At 52.0% G+C, this 14124-nt stretch overlaps 1 protein-coding gene across 2 annotated transcripts in view; it reads left to right on the top strand.

Annotated features, from left to right (window-relative positions):
- CORO7 (coronin 7) overlaps positions 1–14124 on the top strand; it is a 178280-nt gene that overhangs the window by 32433 nt on the left and 131723 nt on the right. The gene's annotated exons all lie outside the window — the stretch shown is intronic.

The raw sequence follows: 14124 nt of genomic DNA, 5'->3' as shown, positions 1-14124 counted from the left end.
CAACCTCTGGGTGTTCATATGCCCAAACCACTGAATCTTTGGGTGACTGGAGTGGCTGCTGGCTGCCGCGGGCTCTGGCTGTCTTTTGCCTAGTGAAGTTCTGCCTGTTGCTGCCTCCTCCTCAGGCCTAGGGTCCTTTCTTGGCTTCCCTGAGGCTATCTGCATAGAGCACGGGGAAGCTTTTAGGCCATGAAGACTTCAGTGCAGGACACCTGCTTCCAATCTGCAGTCCCCTTTCATCCTGATCCTGGTATTCCATGAATTCAAAGCGACTGGTCGGGGCCCATCTGCAGTCAGCGGCCCCAGCTCCTGCGGGGAGGGAGGTGGCTCCCACATGGGTTGTTTGCCTCCAGGTTTTTCCAGCAGCTGACCGAAATAGCTTCAGTGTCATTGAGGTCTGACCTACCGGCTCAGACCGGCTCACTAAACGCAGTGATTAGAAAGTAAATAGTGGGGTCGGAGCTGCATTCAGCATGGCGTTTAAACAGCCCCCATTAGAGGTTTCCTGTGGCTTCTGGAAGCAGAGGTCCCTCTCCCCTCTGGGCTGGCTTGAGTTATAGGAAGCATGGAGGAGTGGGAAGAACTAGTGGCTTCCCCTGTGCACCCAGCCTGTGTTTCCTTCCAGGACTTCCAGTGTCTGCGCCCTCCAACTGCTCATGCTGCAGCCCTTCCATTGTATGTTAGGCCTCACTTTTTGTTGCGGGGGTGTGTGTGTGTAAGACACAGGCTGGTGTGGTCTCCCCAGTCACACATGGTGTCAGACGGATGGGCGGTTGTGCCTGTTAGGCCTTTCCACCATCCTCATGGCTGTGGCCTGTCGAGAACTCGCTGCACTAATACTGCTCGCAGCCTGTGGAGATTCCTCTTCAGCACCAGCACTAGAGGCCTGCATGCCAGGAGCTGACAGTCTGCTCTGCTGCGTGTCTGTCTGTCTAGGTGCTGGCAGTGGGCAGAACTCTGTCCCCCATAACCTTCTCCCCCCCCCCCCCCCCGGTGCGGGAATGGGGATGCGTTATTGGCCAGAGTGCAGTGAAGTGCAGCCTCTCGCAGCAGAGTTGGAGAGCCGTGCCACCCGCTCTTTGTGGTTAAAGGGCTGCTGGCTATTCCGAGTGCTTGCCAGTAGCCCATGCTCACGGGTCTGAGGAGAGGTGAGCCTGGGGCACCTGGGTGTTGGCTAGCTGGGGCAGTATGGGCTGGCCTGGATCTCAGTGCTGAGCTGGTCGCCCTCACCCCATCCTTTGGCCTGTCCCAGCAAATTACTCCAGCTGCTCAGACCCTTCCATGGGAGGCGGTGGAGATGCCGCTCACACACAAGCCTGCAGTCTTCTCTCTGGAACTAGCCAGAGGGCTGACTGTCGAGGGGTGCGGGGCTGAGTGTGATGAGTTTCTGCCAGGTTCCTAGCCCTTGCTGGCTGGCTCCTAGCGCTATCTGAACCAGTTGGTTCATCGAGCCATACCCCACTTGGGGTGCTCTCATCAGACAGCATAGGCTAAGCAGGGTCGGGCCCGGTCAGGATTTGGATGGGTGACACTGACAGAAAACCCAGGCTGCTGCAGGAAATGGTGTGTCTGATTCAGCAGGTGGTGCTGTTGAACTGGTGCGCCAGCATGGTGCTCGGGGATTCCCCGCTGCTGAAAGAGCCTTAATTCTGACCACCAGGGGCTATCGTCCGTCCCACAGCATCCTTCCTGCATGTCGGAGGTGTTAGCTCCAAGGTCCTGGCCTGACTTCTCTTTCCACTGATTGTACTAGCCTGCCTTCCCTCTGCAGCAGTGCAGAAAGTGCTGTGTTCCAACACTGAGGTGGCTACGCTCAGCAGCAAGGGATGGGGGGGCCTACCAGGATGAAGGGCACGCAGGGAATAAGATTTTCAGCGACATTCTGAATTTACATCGCTATAGCCACGTCTCTTGGGGGGTGGGAAAGATCTCCCTCCCTGAGGGACGATGCTATACCGACCTGACCCCTGATGTAGACACCTCTCAGGGAGGTGGATTAACCTATGCCGACAGCAGAATGCATCCTGTCGCCATGTTTACGCCGCAGAGCTACAGCTGTGCCGCTGTTGTGTTTTAAGCCCTGACCGCCTCTTACCACACGTTGCTTGGGTGCCAATCAAAGCATCTTGTGTAGGCCTGGCTTGTACACAGCCCCTCTCTCCCCTGGGGTGGCTATATGCACAGACCTGTCGTGGGGAAGTGGAGCAGCTAACACAAGCTGGAATGGCAAATGCTCGCCTTTTGAACTGCATCTTTGCCTCCCACTGCTCCAGGTGCATGCCCGACATGGCTGCAAAGTGTTGAATCTCTTCCTGCTGGCGTGTAACCCCGTGCTACTCCAGAGGTCCCCCTATTTATTCCCTGCGAGCCCCTGTCTGGTTGTATAATGGCACGTCAGCAAGGGGTGAGCTCGGCGGGTTCCAGCTGAGTCTCCCAGAGAGGGTGGACCCCGTCTAGCTGAGCTATTAAAAATATTGTGTGAATGATGGTTGCTGTTGAAAATAGGCAGTTTGCCTCCTCTGCCGTCTGATCCATCGATGTTTGTGTCCAGTGCGAGCCCCTCATCTGTGTCTGGGGTTGCCAAGAGAAACATGCACCTTCTTGGCAGTTACCAAGAAATGCTGAATTGCAGCCATAATCCAGTCTCGCTTGTAATTAATGAAGATGTTTAGTCTTCTAGAAATGCCACATATTACATTGTGCTGAAGGGAGAACCTTTAAAATGCCATAAATCCTGAGAGTTTGCACAGGATTTAGTTAGCCAAGAGGAATAAAATCTGATTTTCCTGTTGCTGAAGCGGCTGGGTTACTTGGAAGGGCTTCTCTTCCTGTGGGCCAGAGCTGCTATGAAATTGTGTCGTCTCAGGGCTGCCGTGGAAAGCAGTGGGTTGCTGCGCTCTGTCCTTTAACGTGGACCCAGTTTGCATAGCAGCTACTGAGGCACCAGTACAATGAGTTTTCCAGGTCAGCTGGAACCACTGATGTGACAGAAATAGGGGCAGGATGTAACAAAATCTGAAGCAAAACTTGTGATGCTAATGTCCGGAGGCTCCGGACCTCTGACACCATAGGTATGCTCTGATCCTTCATGGCATAGAACCGTCACAGCCTTTCCTCTTAGAGCCTGGGTACTGGAGTTACTCAGGACTGTCTCACTAAACTGACTGCTCCTTCTTTAATTTAAAAACAATCTGACCATTGCAAACAAGAAACCAGGGATTGGAGCTGTGACCACATGGAATGTTGGAGCCTGACTGGCAGCTCTGTGGCCGGGAGTCCTCTGTCTTTCCGTAGAACAGAGATATTATGGGCTAGGGCCATGTGAACTTCCCTCAACAAGGTGCCTCTCTGTTGACCTTCAGGTCCGCTCTTGGGGTGGGGTAGGAGTTCTGTCTTTGAGCCATTCAAGCCTTGATTGTTCTGCTGAGGCTGCCACTGCCCTGGTGCCAGCTGTGGTGGTGGATTTCTGCTATGCGTGTCTGTCCCCTGAGCACTAGAGGGCAGTGGGAGGGGAACTATAAAAGGCTGAAATTAAAAGCATGAGAACATAAGAGCTGGGATGCTGGGTCAGACCATGGTCCATCTTGCCCAGTATCCTGTCTGACAGTGGTCTGTCCCAGAGCTTCAGGGGGAGTGGAGAGAACAGAGCAATTATGGAGCAATCCACCAGTTTTCCACACTCTGCTTGTGGCAGTCTGAGGCTTAGGGTCACCCAAGCGTTGGGTTACATCTCTGACCATCTTGGCTAATATCCATTGATGGACCTAGCCTCCATGAACTTATCCAGTGCTGTTTTTCAACCCAGTTAGACTTTTGGCCTTCACAACATCCCCTGGTAATGAGTTCCACAGGTTGACTGTGCATTGTGTGGGGAAAAAATACTTCCTCTTGTTTGTATTAAACCTGCTGCCTGTTAACTTCATCGGGTGACACCTGGTATTTGTATTGTGTAAAAGAGTGAATAATGCTTCTGTATTCACTTCCTCCACAGCATTCCTGATTTTTGTAGACCCCATCATCTCCCCCATTAGTAGTCTCTTTTCTAAGCTGAACAGTCCTGATGTTTTTAATCTCCCCTCATATGGAAGCCTTGATCATCTTTGTAGTAACTGCTAAATTAGACCCCATCATTTTATATGCATAGTTGGGATTATTTTTTTTAATGTGCATCATCTACATTGAATTTCATCTGCCATTTTGTTGCCCAGTTGTGTGAGGTTCCCTCTGTAACTCCTCGCAGTCTGCTTTGGACTTAACTATCTTGAATAACTTTGTATTTTCTGCCAACTTTGCTTCTTCATTAATGATCTGGAAAAGGAGATGGACAATGAATACATTGAACAGCACCAGTGCAAGCACAGATCCCTGGGGGACGCAGCTGTTCACCTCTCTCCATTGTGAAAACTGACCATTTATTTCAAGCCTTTGTTTCCTGTCTTTCAGCCAGCTTCTGATCCACAAGAGGACCTTCCCTCTTATCCCATGGCTTCTTAGTTTCCTTAAGAGCCTTTGGTGAGGGACCTCCTTAAAGGCTTTCTGTAAATCCGAGTACACAATAAATTGATTGGATCACCCTTATCCACATGTTTTTGATCCCCTCACAGAATTCTAATAGATTGGTGTGGCATGATCTCCCTTTACAAAAGCCATGCTGACACTTCCCCAACAAATCAGGTTTATCTGTACCTGATAATTCTGTTGTTTTCTATAAATTTGCTCTGTACTGAAGTTAGGCTTACTAGCCTGTAATTGCCAGGATCGCCTCTAAAGCCCTTTTTAAAAATCGGCATCACATTAATTACCTTCCAGTCACCTGGTACAGAGGCTGATTTCAGTGGTAACTTCCATACCACAGTTTGTAGTTCTGCATTTTCATATTTGAGTTCCTTCAGAACTCTTGGGTGATACCATCTGGACCTGGTGACTTATTACTGTTAATCAATTTGTTCTAAAACCTCTTCTATTGACACATCAATTTGGGACAGTACTTCAGATTTGTTGCCCAAAAAGAATGGATATGATGTTGGTATCTCCCTCACCTTCTCTGCAATGAAGACTGATGCAAAGAATTTGTTCAACTTCTCTGCAACGGCCTTGTCTCCCTTGAGCGCTTCTTTAACTCCTATGTCATCTAGTGGCCTAGCTGCCCATTTGGTGAACTGCTCCTGATGAACTTAAAACAAACAAACAAATTACTGTTAGTTTGTGCATCATTAGCAAGTTGCTTCTCAAATTCATACTTATATTTTTACATTTTACTTGCCAGAGTTTGCGTCCCTTCCTATTTTCCTCAGTAGGATTTGACTTCCAAATTTTAAAGGATGCCTCTTTGCCTCTAATGGCCTCCATTACTCTGCTATTCGGCCATGGTGGTACTCTTTTGGTCCTCCTGTCATTTTTGATTTGGGTTATATGTTTAGTCTGAGCTTCACTTATGGTGTATTTAAGTAGGTTCCAGTCACTGTGCCCTTGTGACTGTGCTTTTTAATTTCCATCTAATTAGTGTTCTCGGTCTTGTATAGTCCCCCCTTTTAAAGTTAAATGTTACTGGGGTGGCTTTTTTTTTGGTATTCTCTTCTCTCCCCCCCAAGCATGTTGCATTTAATTACATTAAGGTCACTATTACCGAGTGGTTCAGCTACAGTTACCTCTTGGACCAGATCCTGTGCGCCACTTAGCACTAAATCCAGAAGTGCCTCTCCCCTTGTGGGTTCCAGGACTAGCTGCTCCAAGAAGCATTCATTAATGGTGTCTAGAAACTTTGTCTCTGCATCGTATCTTGAGGTGATATGTTCCCAGTCAATATGGGAAAAGTTGAAATCCCCCTTATTAAGGATAAGATTGTCATGGAGGTCATGGATTCTGTGACTTTCAGAGACCTCCATGGTTTTAGAGTGGTAGCCGTGTTAGTCCGTATCAGCAAAAACAACGAGGAGTCCTTGTGGCACCTTAGAGACTAACGCATCTATTTGGGCATAAGCTTTCATGGGCTAAAACCCACCTCATCAGATGCATGGAGTGGAACATACAGTAGAGAGGTATAAATACACAGCATATGAAAAGATGGGAGTTGCCTTACCAAATGGGGGATCAGTGCTAACGAGCCAATTCAATTAAGGTGGAAGTGGGCTATTCTCAACAGTTGACAAGAAGGGGTGGAAATCACTTTTGTAGTGCTAATGAGGTCAATGTGATCAAGGTGGCCCATTTCAAAGAGCTGATAAGAAAGTGGGGGGGAAAGCAGGGGGAAACTAGTTTTTGTAGTGACCCATCCACTCCCAGTCTTTATTCAGGCCTAATTTGATGGTGTCCAGTTTACAAATTAATTCTAGTTCTGCAGTTTCTCATTGGAGTGTGTTTTTGAAGTTTTTTGTTGAAGAATTGCCACTTTTAAGTCTGTTATTGAGTGTCCAGGGAGATTGAAGTACGCTTCTACTGGTTTTTGAATGTTCTAATTCTTGATGTCAGATTTGTCTATTTATTCTTTTGCATAGAGACTGTCCGGTTTGGCCAATGTACATCCGTTTCAGCCCTGGAGTGGGAGGCCAGAGCTGTCAGCCAGCAGGGGCCCTGGAGCTCTGAGCCACCATGGGCTTCAGGGGTGCTGGCACCACCAGCCCCAGAGCCCCCCTGGGCAGCAGGAACAGGGACCCGATGCGCCGAGCCACCAGCCCCAGAGCCCCCAGGCACCATGGAGCTGTCAACCACTGGGGCGCAGGTGCTGGTATGCACCCCCACTCCAGCAGAGCTCGGGCTAATTCCCCCCCCCGCCCCCGCCGCCAAAACCTGCAGGGCTCAGGCTTCAGTCATCTCCCCCAACAGCCCCCTCCCCCCATTATTTTTAGTAAAAGTCACAGACCGGTCACGGGCTTCTGTGAATTTTTGGTTCTTGCTGCAACCTGTATGTGGTTTTTACTAAAAATAACTGTGACAAAATCTTAACCTTGCCCATTATTATTGTGTTTTCTGGGTTTGTAGCCTCTCCCTTAGCATTTCAGAGTCACCGTCACCTTCCTGGTGAGGTGGTCAGTGGTATTTCTGCTAGGATTCTCTTATTATTCAAAGCATGGCATTTCTATCCACAGAGATTCTATGGGGCTGTCTGATTCATTTAAGATTTTCTCCTTATTTGACTGTGCTTTTTCTAAACCCGTAGTGCCACTCCCCCCCATTAGCATGACCTACTCTGTCATTCCTGGGTATTTGGTACCCTGATATTACTATATCCTACAGATTATCCTCATTCCACCAAATGCCAGCCTTCTCCCAGCAAGCTTCTGGAGCAGCCACGTCTTACCAGCTCGGTTTCAAATGCAGGAAGACCAGACATGAGCACCCTAAGTGTTGGGATTCCAAGCTTAGAGTTTGGTTTGGATTTGCCGATCTTCCCACTGGGGGTGTAGATGGGAACAGTCAAGGGTAGGAGCCAGTGCATCTAACTACCGAGGGGCTTGGTTTACTGTTTGGGGCTGTGGCTGTGAGTCTGCCCCAGGCCCCAGTGTTCAGAGGATGAGTCCTTGCACGCTCTAATGGACTCTCGGGCTACTTTATGATTCCTGGGCACAGCTACGCCTACAAATAAGAAACTATTCAGTAGGTCACAGACCACCCGGAGATCACATCCTGTTCAGTTTTCTGGGTTCCATAGATCCACCGATTTCCCCCCCCCCCAAAGAAAAAAGACATCAAGCTCAGGGAAAGAGGGTCACCCAACTGCCCTCCACAACCACCCAGCCATCTTCGAAGGAGTAGTTTCGATGGGTTGGTTGAGGGTTCGAATCCCCTCACATCTCTGGATTTGCAGCTGTGTCCATTAGCCCACCTCCCCCCTTTGGAGACCACCTTGCCTCTTTCCAACATGCTTGGAGGTGGATTACTTCAGACAAGTGGGTCACAGAGGCCATAACATTGGGCTATACCATCCATATTACATCACTCTCCCCCTTCTGTTCCTTCCCCATCCCTCTTCAGGGATGTCTCTTGCAAGCTTTTACTGAGACAAGAAGTGAACTCTTTCCTTTGATTAGGAGCAGTAGAACCTGTCTCTCCTCCTCCTCACAAGGACAAGGGATTTTACTTGAAGTGTCTCCTTGTGCCAAAGAAGGAGGGAGGGCGGAGACTGATTGTAGATCTAAGACTTTTAAACAGTTGTAAAGTCTCAAAACTTCAGGATGGTGAGCTATAATTCCGGCAGCTATAATTCGTTCACTGGAGAAGGGGGATTGGTTTTCAGCCCTCCACTTACAAGTTGCCTGTTTCCATATAACACTACACCCATTGTACAAGAAATTCCTCTGCTTCACTATAGGCCAGGATCATTTCCAATGCCAAGTGCTTCCCTTCAGCCTTTCCTTGGCCCCAAGGGTGTTCTTAAAGGTCCTGGCAGTAGTGGTGGCTTCCCTCCGACAAGAAGCCCTCCTAGTCTTCCCATACCTCGATGACTTGCTACTCAAGGGCTCAGAGGTGCCAACTTTTCAAAGTGCTGGGAAGTGCTTGACCCCCCCCCCCAGCTACACCCCATGCACTGCCCCACTCCACCCCTTCCCCCAAGACTCCACCCATGCCCCACCTCTTCCTGCCCCTGCTTCACCCACGCGCCCCACCTTTTCCTGCCCAGTTCTGCCCCCTCCCCCAAGCGTGCAGAGTCCTTGCTCCTCCCCTTTTCCTCCCAGCCTCCTGCCTTCGTGCTGCATTTGCAGCGGGTGGGAGGCACAGGGAGGGAGGAGGAGGCACTGATCTGCAGGGCCTGCTGGTGCGGGGGAGCTGATAGGGGGGATGCTGGTGGGTGCTCAGAACCCACCATTTTTTCCCTGTGGGTGCTCCAGCCCTGGAGCACCCACAGAGCTGGCACCTATGCAGGGGTTTCTCTTCCAAAGCAGTGCTGTCTTCCATCCAGTTGGCCCTCGCTCTGTCCCAGGAGTTGGGTCTGCACCTGAATGTAAAAAAGTCCAAGTTAATCCCTGTACAGAAGATACAGTTTATAGGGTGTATTTGGGCTCATTGACTATCAGAGCCTACTATCCTTTAGACAAATTTGTAACCTTGTCAGGTCTAGTACAGGCAATTCAGAGGATCCCTCGGACCAAAGCAGATCAGTCTTCAGCTGCTTGGGCATGTGGCAGCTTACAACTTTGTGACTGATCACGTGTGGCTAAACCTCCCCTGATTTCAGGGCTGGCTCAGAACTACCTGTTCTCCTGGCATATGCCTTGGACAGACAGATGACAGAGGGAGGAATTCTCTAGACTAGTGGAAGGATCAACTCCGCATGTGTGCATTCGTTCCTTTCTGGGGCCCAGCCCCATTAGTGACTTTAACAACAGCCGCATCCCTGTTGGGATGGGGAGACTACCTCAATCCCCCTCACTGCTCAGGGCAGATGGACAATTCAGAAAACCCGTCTCTACAACTATCTGTTGGAGTTCAGGGCTGTCAGGAACACTTGCCTTTGTTTCCAGCCCCTCTTCGGGGGAAATCAATCAGGGTCATGACAGGCAATGTATCTCACATGTTCTATATCAACAAAGAGTGAGGAGCAAGATCCCCCATCCTGTGGCCAAAGCCACAAAACTATGGAAATGATGATCCAAATTTCAGCGGTCTGCCTCCCAGATATTTAGAACACCACAGCCAATGTCCTCAGCAGACACTTCTCATAGGACTATGAATGGGAGCTAGACACCCAAGTTCTCCACAGCATATTCCAAAGAAGGGAACTGGCAGAGGTGGGTCTCTTGGCCACCTTCAGCAACAGGAAATGCCCTCTTTTCTGCTGAAGGGGAGTCCGAGTCACCACTCCTTGAGAGAGGCCTTTTTTCACCCTTGGAAGAAGGGTCCGTTCTGTGAGTTTCCTTTAACACCGCTGATACTGAAGGTGATGAACAAGATCAGGCAGGACAGAGCCAGAATTTTCCTTAATGCTAACCTAGTCGAGACAAACTTGGTACCCTCACCTGCTTCACTGGTGTGTCCAACTGTCCCTCATCTCCTGTCACAGGATGAGGGTCATGCGCATCATCCCAATATAGCAGTTCTTCACCTCAGAGTGTGGCTCCTCAAGCGTTCATAGGATTAGACTCCCTCTTGCTCTCCAGTTTTGCTCACCGAGTACTGTCTAGCTTTATTAAGGGTTTGGAGCATCTCTCCCTATAGATTAGAGATCCTACCACGACCTGGGACCTCAGCCTTGTACTCAGTTACCTTTGAGACTTCCATTTGAACATTTGGCAACCTGTTCTCTGTTGCATTTATCTATGAAGACGGCCTTTTTAGTAGCCATCATGTTGGCCTGTAGGATCGGGGAGGTTGGACCCTTGTTGGCAGATCCCCCCCACTTCATGGTGTTCTTTAAGGACAAGGTCTCTTTACATCCAGAGCCTAAATTCTTGCCTAAGGTTCTGGGAGAGTTCCACCTTAGGCAATCCATTCACCTACCTGTGTTTTCCCTAAAGCCCATACTTCTCAGCAGGAATCCTGTCTCCATACCCTGGATGTTAGAAGGGCATTGGCATTATCCTTAGATAGGACCAAGCAACTTAGGAAGCCACATAGGCCTTTCATTTCCTTCATGGTTAGCTCCACAGGATCCTTGATCTCTGCTCTGAGACTATTGAGAAGGATACCTGGGTGTATTATCACGTGTTATGAGCTGCAGGGATTCACCCCGCCCCTGCAAAGGGCGACAGCACATTCAACCAGCTCACCGGCAACACCTATGGCGTCACTGAACAATGCATCAGTATATGAGATCTGTGGGGCTGCTCCATGGGCTTCGAAACCTTCCTCTCTGATCCATGCTGTCAGGTCCGATGTGGCACTTGGTTCTGCAGCTCAGTCTTCAGTTCTGGACTCAGTTCCAAAGCACCCTCCTCCATCTGGGGTACTGCTCAGGAGGCAGCTGCAGGGGAGCACCCACAGGGACACTGCTCAAAGGGTTACTCGCTTTGTGCCATAACTGTGGTTCCTCAAGATATCTCCCTATGGGTGCTCCACAACCCAGCCTCCTTCCTCTCTGCTTTTGGACAACGTTTGGGTGAAGAAGGAACTGAGGATTTGCCCCTACACCCTGATGTAGCCTCGGTGTCCAGCATGGGAAGGCACAGGCCACATCTGCAGGTTGAACAGATACTGAAAATCTCGGACCCAGGGCTTGAGAGGCGCACATACCCCTGAAGTGGAGCACCCAGAGGGACACATTTCAAAGAACCACAGTCACTGCACCCCTTCTTCCCTGTTTGGGGGGATCTACCCTGAATGCTGCTCACCAATTCTTGAGCTAATCAATAGAGTGGTGAGAACAGGAACAGTTGCAGCCCTGCTGGACCAGCAGTGCTCTGGGGAAATACCAAGCTGAGCTCACTGGCGAGGTGTCGGCGAGATGGCCACTGGATGGGGATGGACGTCCCACCCCCAGATCGTTGTTTTGAGGATCCCTAGCACGCTAGCCGTGTAGCTGTCTGCTGAGCCATCAGCAGGGAAGAGCTACCCCTACACTGTTTGGGTTCTGGCTCCAGAATGTGCTTGGAAGGAGAGAGCTGAGTAGCGGGAGGCTGATAACAGGACGGTGAAGCACCAAGTCCTCTGTGGCCAGTGTTTGCTCTGCGTGGTCCTTGGGACAGTGTCCCTCCTCTGCACTGCCTGGCTGTAGCCAGAGGTTGGGCAGGGTTGTTGGTAGTCTGATGGTCTGGAAATCAAGTTAGAAATAGCAGAGTGCAGGCTGCTATGGTAACTAGGGGCCATGGGGTGGGACTGCATCTGCTCCTGCCAGCTGGGCTCCCTGCAGGCTCTGGTCAGGTTAAGGAGGCTGTGCTGGGAAATTGCTGGCCAATAAAGAGCCATTCATTAATGCCTTAAACCTGCATCCTCACTGTGTTTCTCTCTGGGCTTTCTCCTTGCTAATCTGAGCCAGCCTCTCCATATTGATGACACCTGCTAGTACCAGTCCCTGCAGCCCTACTGTCTCCTTGGCCTGACTTAGTCAGCTCCTGCTCCTGCCCCAGCTTCCATCCCTGGAGTGCTCCAAGGACCCAGATCTGCCTGCGGGGGAAGGTCTTATGTCCCGCACTCTGCTTCAGCCCCTCTCTTTCCCTGCACAGCCGGACACCCCATCTTCCCTGCCTCCCTTGCATGCCTATGTCACAAAGTGCCTGTTGCTGTCTCTCCTTTCTCTGACCCTGCTGCTCCTGGCTCTCTGGCTTGTGCCTCCATCGCTCGCATCTCTGCTCTAGGGGCAGCCTCTGCCATCTGTGCTCTCTTTCCACACCACCCTGTTACCCATCCCCTCGCTGGGGCCCAGTCCTCACCAACCATCCTGCCATGACTGCTTGGCTGTCAGCACTTGCTGTGGACCCCCCCCGCCTTCCTTCCTGCCTCTAGCCTTGCTCTGCTCCTCTCATTCCTCTCCCCGCTTCCCTTGCTCCCCTCTCTCCCTTTGTACAGTGCTCCGAGTATGCTGCCACTGAGGCCCTGCCTCTCTGCTTTAACCCTTCCATTCTGCTCCAGCTTGCGTGCCTCTGGCATGTTTTGAAGTGAATTAGTCTGGCCTGGTCCATGGCACTGGCAGGACCGGGCCAAGGCTGGCTCCTGCCCGTTGGGCTGGGTTGGGGAGAGCTGTGTTTGGGGGGCAGGCGGCCTACTGGAAATTCCATAATTTCTGTATTGGTTAAGGAAGGTCCATGCAGAGAAATAGCATCTCCTGGCCCGAGCCTGGGAGTTGAAGGTGCAGGGATGGGGGTGTGTCCTCAAACGCTCACTAATGCCCCTCTCATTGCCCATGCAGCGCTCCCCCCCTTCTCCTCTGGTTAGCACTGGGTACCGCAGCAATTCTCTGTGGGGCAGAACCCTGGCACTCGCTGTGGGCTGATCAACCCTGCAGCAGCAGAATCCTAATCCTAGTGAATAGGGGCAGGGTGCCCGGGGTCCCTCTCGGCCCAGCACACGAATATTCCTCTCCCAGGGGCACAGCATGCGGTGCAGTAAGTGACGCCTCCCGTCAGATGCTGCGGTAGCGCTGGCTGGCAGGGGTTGGATGAAGGGGCGCGGTCTGAGAGGAGGCCCTGGAGCTCCCCAGTGCCAGCGCATGGTGTGGCTGTGTGGCGGGGGCTCCTGCCCTGAAGCCTTGGGTATGGATTGCTGCCAGGGCAGGCCATGGGGCTGGATGAAGTGGGGGCAGGGGGGCGGTGTCCTTGGAAAGGCGCCGTGCTCTGAGCTGGCAGGGGCTCGGAGGCTGTGCCCCCTTTGCACAGCAGCACGACTGTGCCTGCTAGGTGTGTCTGCAGGGGGAGCTGGGCTGAGGGAGGGCTGTTCCGAGGGGGATCCTAGCTGGCTTGCATGCGAGGGTGCACCCCGCTGTGGAGCCCAGGCCAGTGCTGAGGCACCTGCAGGCCTAGAGGCGGGTTGTATGGCTGCACTGGGAAGGACATTCAAATGCAGCCCCTGTACCATGGGCTGCTCTAATGTAACCAGTGGGGCGGGGGGGGCGCTCAACCCTGGGAGTCTCCAGCGCTGACCTTGCCCCCTGCAGTGCAAGAGCTAGTGTAAGCGGGGACAGGGGTATGCATGACGTGGTGCCCTGCCTCCACTAGTGCTTATGCTGGTGCTAGCCTGACAGTGGGGGAGGGGCTGGAGTGCCCCGGGAGCTTGGAAGCCAGCCCTGGGTGGCTGTGAGGGCATGGCCACTAGAGCCAGGCACCTGGCTAGCTGTGAGGAACAGCTCCTGCTTGGGTGGACTCTGGCTCCCAGCACCATGCCGCTGGGGAGGAAGGGGCTGGGAGCCACAGCAAAGCAGCCAGGAGAGAGAGTTCAGCTGTCCTGGGGCTCTGGAAGGTGCCTCTTCAGGGCCATTCTCTCCGTCACGCCGCCGCCGCCACCGCCCCCCCCCCCCCCGATGTCTGCTATCCCCAGGCCTTGGGCCTCCCCCTTGTTGGTAGAAGAGGGACACTTAGATCTGAGTGGGGAGCAGGGAGGGGGCAGGGAGACACTGGAAGATGCCCCAGGAAGTGGGTGGCCCTGCTCTGGGGCTGCAATTTCTCACTGGAAGGCAGGGGGCCTGCTTTGCCGTAGGCATGACGTCGGGCCAAGTGCTGCTCTGAGAGCTAGTGATGTTTCTGCCTGGCTCAGCGAATG

The sequence above is a fragment of the Lepidochelys kempii genome, chromosome 10 (assembly GCF_965140285.1).
Source record: "Lepidochelys kempii isolate rLepKem1 chromosome 10, rLepKem1.hap1, whole genome shotgun sequence".
Classification (NCBI taxonomy): Eukaryota; Metazoa; Chordata; order Testudines; family Cheloniidae; genus Lepidochelys; species Lepidochelys kempii.
The sequence above is the reverse complement of the archived record's forward strand: the minus strand, read 5'-3'. Positions and strand labels throughout refer to the sequence as shown.